The sequence below is a fragment of the Lactuca virosa genome, chromosome 1 (assembly GCF_052849685.1).
Source record: "Lactuca virosa cultivar CGN04683 chromosome 1, Lactuca_virosa_CGN04683_v6, whole genome shotgun sequence".
In the NCBI taxonomy this organism is placed as follows: Eukaryota; Viridiplantae; Streptophyta; class Magnoliopsida; order Asterales; family Asteraceae; genus Lactuca; species Lactuca virosa.
In genome coordinates, this window is record NC_136426.1 from 62,420,336 (window position 1) to 62,433,533 (window position 13,198).

The 13,198-nt window shown below is 33.4% G+C and overlaps 1 pseudogene; it reads right to left on the minus strand.

Moving 5' to 3' along the window:
- Window positions 1-417: 417 nt before the first annotated feature.
- LOC145114320 (receptor-like protein 1) lies at window positions 418-11,399 on the minus strand (annotated as a pseudogene).
- Window positions 11,400-13,198: the final 1,799 nt, after the last annotated feature.

The following is a 13,198-nucleotide window of genomic DNA, read 5'->3' on the forward strand; positions in this document are numbered from 1 at the left end:
ACTTTCCAAATAACCATGCCTTAGGCAGGATAGAACTTGGGAGCCACCTATTAATTGAGTAGACTTTTGCAGATCATAAGTTTTGAGAGATGGAATGTTGAAAACATGCTCTTGATATGTGGGAGACTAATTGATTGAAGATTTCTAGATGATTTATTCCAAAACCTCAGCAGCTTCAACAGCTACGAAATCTTAGAGACCTTTACATAAAACGGGAGAATTGGTGTGAGAAATTTGAGATCTTACTATAGCCACAAAGGTTGTACAGAGTTTAACTCCTAACAGATTGCAAGCAACAACATATTCACTTATAATCACTACTAGGGTATTATTGTGCATCACCATCATACATATATCAAACAGAAAAATTCAGATTGATACAAAAGTAAATTGATGTTTATAATGTAACACGAGGTCCTACTTGCGGAAGATCATACAAGGCTTTCTTAGTGAATCATAAATGAAGTAACAGCATGCATACATACAATCTTCAACCAAGTTTAGCCACCATCTGCGCCAGTAAGGATTGATGTAAAGAAGCGCAAAAAATCCCAACAAGAACACAACACATGTTGAACTAGAACTTCCATAGAAACACGTCATATCGATATCATACCATTTCTCAGTGCGTTTTTCTTCTTTAAAAGCCTGCAACTGAGTTCTGCATCTATTGTCTAGTGGTGGTCCACAAAGAAGTGGATTGCCTTGGTAGCTCGCTTTCGTAAAGGTACTAAACTGTCCTTTCCTTTCTGGGAGTCTACCCGACAAATTGTTGTGAGACACATCGAAAAAAGATAGAAAATTGATCCGAATCAGTTCTGATGGAACTTTGTCAGTCAATCCATTTGAGGAAAGGTCCAAGCTCTCCATATTTGCAAGATTTGAGAAGCTCACTGGAATGGGTCCAGTCAGCTGATTGTGAGACAGGTTTAAAGCGCGAATCTGGCTCAACCCCCCAAGTTCTTGTGGAATTTCACCTGTAAGTTTGTTACTAGATAGATCCAATCCTGTCATGTAATCAAGGATGCCACCCTTGTAGCTGAGAAAGAGCCTTTTTGTTGTATATTGAATTTCATCTTGTGTTTCCAATACTTCACTGTTGAGGTAGATAGGATGCATCCCCAATAGAATACTCCCATAATGGGGAGAGGAATCAAGGCTATACCTCACCATCACATTTTTGAAGAAAGCAAGGTCGGTTGGGCCAGTAATATTGTGAAGGCAGCTAGGTACCGAACCAGAAAGTGAGTTACCAGATAAGTCTAACAAACTCACTTTACTTAATTGACACAACTGCTTCGGGATGGAATCACTCAAGTTGTTTTTTCTTAAAAGAAGAATTCTTAAATTGGATAATTCACCAAGAAATGTAGGAATCCTGCCTGACACGGAGTTGTTGCCAATGTCCAAAGTCAAAACCTGAGTCAAATTACGAAAGGATTTGGGTATTGATCCAATGAATTTGTTGGAACCCAAAAGAAGATGCTTCATATTTTGCAAATTCAAACAGGACGGGATGGGTCCGGAGAAAGAATTTTGCGAAATATCAAGAAATGAAAATGGAGCTGCTCCACAAGGAAACGGGCCTTGGAAACTATTATTTCTCACCACCAATTCAGACAAGCTACTCATGTTGCCTATCCAATCAGGGATGATGCCTGTAAACAAGTTATTGCTAATATCCAAAACCTTCAGAGATTCAAGCTTTTCCTTGTTGCTCTTATTTCCAATTTTCCCTGTGAAATGGTTGCTATCTAAGTAAACCAAATAGAGGCTGCCCCAGGTTAAGTTTCCTGAGAGTACCTGGCCGTGCAATTTGTTCCTTGATAGTTTTAAGATCATCAAACTAGACTTTTTTGTAAAGAATCCCTTTGGTATTTCTCCTGATAACTCATTGTCTGATAAATCCAGCATCAATAATTCACTCAATTCACCGACTGAGGATGGGATAACACCACTTAAACTATTCATGGACAAATTCAAATGCCCTATGTTGGGAAAGAACTTTGGTATATCGTCAGGAATAGTACCTATCATGCGATTTCCAGACATATCCAACTCCAGCATATTAGCATTCCTATACAAAGGCATACCGACAAACAAGTTGTTCCTTAGAACAAGACGTTCCAGATACGTGTTGTTTTTAATCAACCAATTTGGGAAGTGTCCCTCCAAGGAGCTGTGAGACATGTCTACTTCCTGTAACTTGTGCTGGTGAAGTAGAAACCCAGGAATAACAAATCCTTTAGGCATTTTCATATTACAATTAGATAGCTCAAGGATTTTCAACTGGAACATTGGAATCCAACCTATAGGCTCTTCGGTTTCCACCTCAAATCTGTCATTATCACTTCTAAACAAAACCACCTCAAGCTTTACATGATCGGCAAAGGAACTGAACGAGAATGAACCTTCAAATAAGTTATGACTAAAATCAATGTACTCTAGAGATGTAAGATTAGCAACAAGTGATGGCACAATTATCCCCGATAATCGATTTGAAGAAATATCCAACAACTTAAGAGATGATAGATTTTCAAACACTGAGGCAGAGTTCGATGGAGCATGTTGCCACTAAGATCCAACTCATGGAGGTTCTTCAACTCACATAACCCTGTCAAACAAGAGAAAAAAAATGTTCTGCGTAAGCCATGAAACTCAAAGGGTAAGTTACAAAAGATTAACCTTCCAAAAATATATATGACTTTCATTTGCATGGTTATACGCCTTCAAAAAGATCAACCATCGAGGAAAGGTAATGTTGCAAAATAATCATAACACTGAAATGTTCATACTTTAGATAACTTACCATGATCTGATAATGATCCATTAAGATAATTGTAAGCGAATGAGACAGCTCTTAAGGAAGATAATGCTGCTGATGGGACGATCCCAACAAAACTGTTGCCACTCAAATCTAAAACCTCCAGATGGTGGAAAGATGCAAAAGCTGGATTGAAACAAGAGAAATGTTGGTTACTAAATAAAACTGAAGAAGATTGTGATCCGTATTTCACACAGAATAAAGAAGTACAGGGCCTTAATTTATACTAGAGCCTATCTCACTAATCTAGGCAACTATTTAAACATGGAAATTATACACCTTGATTTACTCCTAATTGACAGCCTAATATACAACTAACTAGATTATGACCCGCGTTAAACGCGGGGAACGCATAAATAAAATAGAAATGTATATAGATATTGCAAAATAATTATAAAAAAATCAAAGTTATTGGAATTATTGAAATGTGTATAAAATACACCGAGGTTGGTAAATATATATAGTCGTTGAAGGGCTTCTTTGTAGACAACATTTTTTGTTTTATTAGTTGAACGACCTTCATCGCCACAAAGTACCTTCAAACCTTTTTTACTTGTGACACCGGAAACAACTACATATAGTTAACCATGCGCAAAAACGGATCTACACAAGTATAATCAAACGTTTGACAACTTATTTATGTTTATTTGAAATGAACCACATACCCCCCCCCCCTCCCCAATATTAAATATAAAAAAACTCTAACAAAGAAATATAAAAATATTTATGTTTGCTCGATTTAGATATTGCCCATGACTTATTGAAAATGTCAAAATACATAATTGACACACAACTTACTTGTTATTATGAGACGAATTAAACAATTTAAACACATGATGATTTTTTATTTTTATTTTATGACAATGATAAAATAATGGAAAAATGAATGCTTACTTCAAGACATTTGCGGACGTTTGAGTAAGGTCTATGGTCTTAACTGCCGAGTATTCATATCTTTCACATATAGCTATTAAATGGTTATTCAAGATGAATTAAAAGTTCATTGCTATTTCTTGCCAATTTAGAAGTATGTTTCGACCATTTTTGCATCAGATAAAAAACATATAGGTTCTTTTAGTATTACCGCAATCCTACTTTCATATAAAATTACTTTTTTCGCATTAGATCAAACTCGGTGTTTTTAAGCATTATTATCATCCTATATTATACATTCTTGATAGTTTTTAAAAGTTCGTTGCAATTTCTCATTTCTTTTTGAAAGTTCATTGTTATTTCTTGTTGCTTTTAGAAATAAGTTTTAGACTATTTTTTGTATGAAACCAAATTCGAAGGTTATTTTTGCATTATTACCATCGTATATGTTACATTTCATTTTTATTATTTGAATATAGTTTTTGTAGTTCAGAACCGATACGAATATAAAAATAATGACTACATATTAACCGACTCTCTATCATGTATAATTAAAAATCAAGACACTATAATCATAATTTATTGATGTTAGTTAATATGTAATTTATTTGGGGATGAGGTTAGTTTTTGGTTATTTATTTGGGAAGTATAATATGTATTTTGCATTACAAGTGTTTATCTTTTAAATTTAGCATTTATTACTTTAGAATTTTATTTTGGCTTGAAATAACCATGATCATCCCATATTTAATATTTTTCTCTTCTTGCACCTTTACTTCCTACTGATTTGCATTCACTAAATCAAGATTTAACATTTTTTTAAAACAAATATGGACAATAAACTATTAAACTCAATGGATATGCTAAAAGAGACATGAGACTTGCCTTTTGTGAGATCAATAATACCAAATTGGACCACTTTCTGCAAAATAATTTAAGAACCGAAGAAAACCTGATTGCCCAGATATCTAATATCATTATTTAAGTCATAACCTGTTATATGCCGACAAAATTGAAATTTTCAGCCAAAACTCTATTACATGCCATCAAAGTTGAAAAAAGATCCTTTAAAGTTAGATTATGGTATTAATTTAAAAAATTGTCTTTCACTTTTTGTTGGATGTATTTTTTTGATGACAAGAACAATTATCAGTCCAAACATAATCCGTAAAAACCATCATTGCCAAATCATAGATCGCTTCATCAACAAAATAGAATACCACCGTCGTAGATGATAATCAAGTTAGAACATCTTTTTCTAAAAGATCAAGAAATTGACAATTTATTAGAATCTTATCACGCTGATAAAATTCATAACAAAGTGACATAGATTGAATCGATAGTTTACAATAAATATAAAAAATGAAGCCCTATCAGAGATAGAAAAACCTGAGGATGAGACAAAAAAAAATGTAACACTACAAAGTTGCAAACATAAAAAACACATGATGCTAAAAATCTAGAAAAAAAAAACCAAAATTTATACCTGGTTGTGAGGTGAGCGTAGAGAACTTGTGTGAGATTCTTTGAGACATTTCGTCAAACACCTAAGGCGTCTGTTCTAATAACCCATATTTTGAATGTAACATGACAAAAAAATCCAATGTTACAGGAAAGTATAGAAATGAACTAAATTAACATGTATTTTAGATTATACAAATTATTTTGAACAATGTTCCTTCAAAAATATACTTATTTTGTTTCATACCTACATACAAAGTTAAATAAAAAAATGTTAATTGTAATTATGCAATTTAATTCTACAATCAAATAAAAAAAGACAAAACTGCAAAAATGGTCCCTGTGGTATGCATTTTTTGTGGGTTTTAGTTCAAACCTCGACTTTTTAGATTAGTGGTCCTTTTGGACTAGTTTGTATGTGAAAATAGTCCCTGTGAAAATTGAAATGACTATAATACCCTTGGGATATTTATTTTTCATTTTCTTTCATTATTTTAAAATCTAATACTATTTATTTAATTATTTTAACAATTAAAAAATAATAATGGACCTCTCTCTCTCTCTCTCTCTCTCTCAAAATCAACATTCGAGACAAGCATTTCTCCTTTTTTCTTCTTTGTCCCCTCCAAACACACACAAAAACACATAAAAAAATTCTTCATTTTCAGGGATGAGATCGGAGACGTGACCAGATTTTGAAGACAAACATTTCTCTGGCAATGCTAGGGCTTGCTTTAACAGACGGCTCCGACTCCATCGTGTGTGACTTGAAGGCAACTCATCTGAGGAGGAGCTCATCGTCTTCTGACGAGGATATCAGAGACATGAACCCGAGAACCCTTTAACTCGATCTGAAAACCCTTCATCAGATCTGATCGTGTGTGTGTTCATCAGATTTTTTTTTCATGTGTTTGTATTCATCAGATTTGATTTCATGTGTGTGTGTGTGAGTGTGTTCATCGGATCTGATTTCGTGTGTGTGTGTGTGTTTATCAGATTTGATTTCGTAAGTGTGTGATAGTGTATCTGATTTCATGTGTGTGTACATTGGATTAGATTTCGTGTGTGTGTTTGTTCATCAGATCTGATTTCGTGTGTGTTTATGTTCATTAGATATGGGGTTCATGAATGTGTTCTTGAATGTAAGTGTGTGTGTTCTGGAAATCTTGATGAGGCTTTAGATCTGGCAATGAGTTTTAGGGGAGAACCCAAGAACAAACCCAGACGTTGTGTATAGTTTTTTTGTTTCAGGGATGACTTTTAGGTGGAGATGGAGGTGGGTGGTAGTTGCGGATGGTGGTGATGGCGGACGGTGGTCGAATGGTGGTGGTGGTGGAATATGTTCTTGAGTTCATGAAGATATTCTTGAGTGCTCTATGATGATGTTCTTGAGTGTTATCAAAACAAACCCAGAGAGAGAGAGAGGGAGAGAGAGAGAGAGAGAGGCCCATGTTATTATTAATAAAACATTAAATTAAATAGAAAAAATATAAAAAAATATATCTAGAGGGCAATTTAGTCATTTCAATTTTCACAGGGACCATTTTTACATACAAACTAGTCCAAAAGGACTATCAATCCAAAAAAGTCGGGGTTTGGACTAAAACCCCAAAAAAATGCATACCACAAGAACCATTTTTGCAATTTTGTCATAAAAAAATTCTATAATACCGTAAATATGATATTCAAGGAAATAAGATCATTCCTAGTTTAGATTCTAACTTCTTAGCATACTTTTGATATGGTTCATGTATTAATATTTAGAGAAACCGGTTGGCAAGGATGTTGATATTAAGTGTTGTATATTATTGTTACCGATAAAAAACTAAGTTGTAGTTTAAATTAAAAGTTCTTTTTTCATGGTAAGTATGTTGCTATAAATTGTAAAAAATCATATAACTATTGCAGTTTGTAGAGGTTGTTGAGTATCAAGTCCAAGTTAATAGGTTAAGAATTTAATATGAAAAATTATACATTTTTGTTTTCTTTGACTTAATCTAGACTGAATGATGTTATATGAGATTCCAAAAATAGAAACATAATTTTGTTAGTCATAGAAAACAATCTTTGAAATTTGTATTTACTGTACAGAAACATATACAAATTAGAATAATTATAGTTTAACCCTTTCTGGATTAAATTGTTTATAAAATCTATCTCCTTAATAGTGAATAAAAGATAAATTAAAAGGCATTTACAACACGAAAAAATCACAACAAGTTACTGTTAAAATTGTTATCGTAATGTACTTTACACGTACATTCCTAAAAATGGTATAATATGAAGTTATTATATTCGACAATAAGGTCAGAAACAGTAACTAAGTTGAGATAATCAAACAAACATAAATAGTAGCAACAACTGATTCGATCCATTTTTAAATTAAATTACCAATTTACCCTTCTGATGAACATAGTCCATACTAAATTAATGATTTAGCCTTCAGATAAAAAATGGAAGTATCATGCTAAAAGAATCATTTTAATATACGTGTCATCTCAATATCTAGTGTTGAATTTCTTTTCCAGCCCAATGCTTTTCTAGTTTCCTAAGTTGAATTACCCTTTTGCCCTTATGTTTCCTTACTTAAAGGTTTTCTGCATCTAATTTGCAATTAAATTAAAATAAATCACATAATTTTAGGAGTTTATTGATACCTTCAAAAAGGTAAATTCGAATATTCCTTCTTTATTCTATCACAAATAAATATACCTTTCTGCCCCTAAACCTTAAAATCGTACTTAACATTTTAAAAAAATCCATCCAAGAATATCAATAACCTTCGGTTATGATTTCAATTTAAAGTTAGAAATGTTGTAATTCAACCATCATATTAGGATATTAATTTACATTCAAACACTAAAAAAATATCTCTTTATTCCTATTATATACTTATCCTCCATTTTCCATTCGATATTACCATATATTTATCTTAATAGATTATATGAGTTCTATATCAAGATTGCAATCCCTGTAATTCAGCCAACAATTTAAGATATTATATACAATCAAAAACAGTAACCAGGTTGAGATTATTAAACAAACAGAAATAGTAGCAGCTCACAATTTGATCAATGTTTAAATTAAATTACTGATTTACCCCTCTGATGAACATTATACATACTAAATTAATGATTTACCCTTCGGATAAAAAATGGAAGTATCATGCTAAACGAATACACAAAAAAATTGATTACCATAAACAGGAAAATGGGTAGGGTGCATTTGCCATTCTATCAAAGTACTTTGCTATATTGTGTTTTAACTGGTTTCCATCAGAGTACATTTTTTTTTTCTAGATTAAAGGTACGTAATATATTTTCTTATTTCTTTGAAAAGTTTCAGAAAAGTAGTTAATCGATTTCATGTAAGCTGTGACAAAGAATATCAAAATATATATGAATACATATATTTGATACAGGAACAAAAAATAATCGAAAAAAATATAAAAAAGCGAAAGAAGGTACTGACCTTCTAGTGCACAACAATAAAGGTTTGAAGCAGAGAATGATGATGGAAGTGATAAACAATAAGAATGATGTTGTAGGACAAGGTTTGAAGAAAAGCAACGATCGAAAATAAATGTGAGCCGCAAATTCAATGATGAATCGTATATGTATGTGATAATTTGAATCTGATTTTTTGGTATCAATGGTTTCCTAATAAAATGGATTTTATATTAATGGTTTGCTAATATAAACGAATTTATATTAATGGTTGATATTTAATGCCTTAATTGAAATGGTTTTCAGTAATATGTTTTTAAAGTTGACTATTTTAAAACCTTTATAACCGGAAATTCAAGATTTAAAATATGAAAAAATTTAATTAAAATTAAATACATTATATTTCAATGGATTTAAGCTAATTTTGTTTGACAATTGGAAAGCTTTTATTGGAATTAAATACATTCCATTTGGGAAAGATGATGTCACCAATTTGATCTAAGGGTGGAAAACATAAGATTGAAATACAATCAATGACCCAGATTGTTTCAGATGATATCATAAGATTTTTGTTTTAATATATATTAAAGATAACATAATTATTTATATGTTTATTTAATGAGTTTTTTTAAAAAGAAAAAACTAAGCAGATTTGAATTTTGAAGCCAAAAACTATAAATAATTGAATTAAATTATGAACAATATTAATTAGGGTTAATGATGGCATAGATCGTCAAAAGATGTCTTGAAGGAGATGCTTGCTTCAGTTTGTAGGGATTTGTGTGAAGCCAAAACAGAGGTGTGATAATTGGAAATGCAAGGAAGAGGTAATACACAAATTCGAAGAATACATGAGCAAAAAGGAACCACCTCATGGTGCTACATTCTGTTATAAACACACAAAGCATCAATTGAAGCACAACCATTGACATGAGGAAGAAGAGGATTAGGGAATTCTGGTTTAAGAAAAAAAATAGAGGAGAAAGATGGGGGCGGCTATAATTAAATGGAGAAACTGATGCCTCATATATAAATAGAATGATATGCTTCAATTAATAATATAATTACTAATTTTAAAGATTCTATAATTAAATGTAATTGTGCCCGAATTGTGAAATATATTTTAGAAATTATGAATAGATTCTATAATTAAATATGAATAGATTCTATAATTAAAGATTCTATAATTTAATGTAATTGTGTTTGAAATGTAATTGGTAAATTTAAAGATTCTATAATTAAACGTTTGAATTCTATTTGGAAAAAATGATGTCATCAATTTGATCTAAGGGTGGAAATCATATGATTGAAATACAATCAAGGGCCTTGATTGCTTCATTGGTGAATTAAGGGTTCTCTTTTAATAATATTTAGAGATTTACAGTTAATTTTCAACACTCCTCCTCAAGCTGGAGCGTACAAATTGTATGTTCCAAACTTGTTACAAATATAATTAATCCTTGGCCTTGCAAGAGACTTTGTGAATATGTCAGCTAGTTGATCATTTGACTTGACAAAACTTGTAGCAATCTCCCGTGAAAGAATTTTATGTCGAATAAAATGGCAGTCAATCTCTATGTGCTTGGTTCGTTCATGAAAGACCGGATTTGATGCAATATGAAGAGCAGCTTGATTGTCGCATATCAACTACATCAGTTGAACCTTTATAAGTTTCAACTCTTCAAGGAAATGCTTCGTCCATATAAGCTCACATGTTGCTTTTGCCATGGCTCGATATTCGGCTTCGGCAGTTGATAAAGCAACCACAGATTGTTTCTTGCTTTTCCATGAAACAAGATTACCCCCAATAAAACGCAATACCCTATGGTTGATAGGGATGAGCGTGGGACGGAACCGGTACCAACCCGTACCGTTCCCGATTTCCCGAAAACCAAATTTGGTTGAAAGTCAATCCCGAGTACCGAACCGAATTAATAATACCGGTACCGGTACCGGGAATGGTATCGGTTTTCGGTACTAGTACCGGTACCGGTGGTACCGATTCCCGAATTGCATGTATTTGGAGTACCAAGTACCGTACCATTTTTTTAAATTCGGTATGGTTTGGTATCGGTTTCTTTCAAAATATCCAATGCATACTTTCGTTGGGAGATAAAGACGCCCTGTTGGGATTGTGCCACTTCTATTCCCAATAAGTACTTGAGTTTTCCCAAATCTTTTGTCTCAAAGTGTTGGAATAGATGTTGCTTGAGCTTCTGAATTCCATCCTGATTATTTCCAGTAATCACGATGTCATCCACATAAACAACCAAATATATGCAATGGTTAGATGAGCAACGATAGAAGACAAAATGATCAGTCTCGCTCCACTTCATACCAAATTTTTGAAGGACCGAGCTAAAGCGACCAAACCATGCTCGTGGGGATTGTTTAAGCCCATAGAGAGAACGCCTCAATCGACATACCAATTTAGACTTCCCCTGAGCAACAAATCTGGGAGGTTGCTCCATATAAACCTCTTCTTGCAACTCCCCATGTAAGAAAGCATTTTTTATGTCCAACTGATAGAGAGGCCATTGATGAATGGCAGCCATGGAAAGAAAAATCCGTATTGAAGCCATTTTAGCAACCGGTGAGAACGTGTCACTATAATCAAGTCCATAAACTTGCGTATAGCCTTTAGCAACCAACCGTGCTTTTAACCGGTCTATATTTCCATAAGGATTGACTTTGACGGTATAAACCCAACGACAACCGACTGTCGATTTTCTAGGAGGAAGCGGAACCAAATCCCACGTACCTGTAGAGTGCAATGCATTCATCTCATCGACCATTGCTTGTCTCCATCACTGGTCTGTAAGAGCCTCCCTTTGGTTTTTAGGAGTGGAAACAGAAGACAAAGACGATACAAAGGCAGTATAGGAAGGAGATAAACGATGGTAGCTCAAGAAATTATAAATTGGATAAGGATTACGAGTCAGCTACGGGACGATCTAGATCAGGATCCAACACATAAGGCGTGATCGGCATAGGAGGTGAGTCCGGTAGGCTTGTAGTATCATCAGGCTCACTCACAAGTTCTGTTGTGGGTGAAGCCATCTGCTCAGAAGAATGTTCATCAGAAAAAGAGTCAGTCAGTTGGGCCGGTCGACGTCGATGGTAAGTACGCAAAGGTGGCGGCGTACTTGTGATAGGATCCACGGGTTGTGACGAATCAGGGCCGGCCCAAGGGTAGGTGGGTAGGGCGACCTGGGCCATGGCCCAAGGCATCGTATAGCATGGGGGCATCAATCTTCGAATATTCGTAAGGATCTATTATTATTTTGGGCCCTAAGTTTGATCCATTTTGCGTATGAAAAAAAGAAGCGATAGTGAGACAAAATAAAACACAGCCGCACACAAAGAAAAGGAAGAGACAGGGAGAAAACGAGGAGACGAGATACCGAGAGACATCACAACAAGTAGTGACGATAACAGTTGTATTTACTTTTCTCCTATTCCCAGAACATCCTTCTTATGATTTTAATTTCTATCGATTTATTTTTTTTCTGAAATTTTTTGGTTCTTCTGATGTTTATTTTATTTCTTCTCTTCTTTGTTGAATGAAAGTCACCAAGGTTTTCTGATTCTTTCTTTCATTCGTGGATTGAGGTTTGAGGTTGCACTGATCTTAGAGAACAAAAAAGTCAGATTACAATTCCTTCTTCTTGTATCTCTGTTTCCAACTTATGTCAGGAGGTTTATGTATTTTGGGAGGTTTTCTAAGTTAGGGGTATTGTGGGAAATTTTGTGGTTTATAATGAAATTTGGATTTGATGTTGTTCTATCGTTGAATGCATATTGTTGGATGTATAATGATATGGTTGGCTTACTCTTGAAACTCAATGTTGCTATTTTTTATTCAATTTAAATTGTTGTAGTTATCACTTTAGTTGTATCTGTACTGTTGTCCAACCACTAACTAAAACTTTTTTTTTTTGTTATTTATTGTCATTGGGAAAAAGACTTCTTTTATATAAAATATGTTAATGTTTATTATTTAACTATTTATATTTATTATTTTTTGATTTTTGAAGACAAGAGTCTTTTTTAATTTATGTTTTCATTAAATCACTCCTCCTGTAGATAATGACCTTATTGTCTAAAATGCCCATGATATCTCTAAGGTCTAATCCATTGTTGCTATTTTCCCCAAGTTGGTATTGTTGTGGATTGCTTTAATGAAAGTCTGAAGTTAAGGATGATCTGGTATTTTCTAAAGCCTTTATTTGTGGTTTCATAATTGTTGGAGGGCCATAACATTTCTGTTGCTGTTGGAATTTTGATGCAAAGTGCATTGCCTTTATGTGTTATCCCCGTAAAGTACAAAACCTTTTTCAAAATAGATGTGTGATTTTGCTGCTGCTTTGATGCTACTGCTACTGCCACTGTTGAGTTTGTTGTTTTATTCATTTATGATGTGTATGAGTTTGTTGTTTTAGGTGATTTTTACAAGATTTTGGCTGTTATATATGAAAAAAAATATATATTTCACTTCTGTTTTATACATTTATGATGTATATTCGTTTGGTGTATTGTACCCTACAAATGTAGGTACCCTACAAATGTAGGGGCATTCATTTTTTCATCTCGC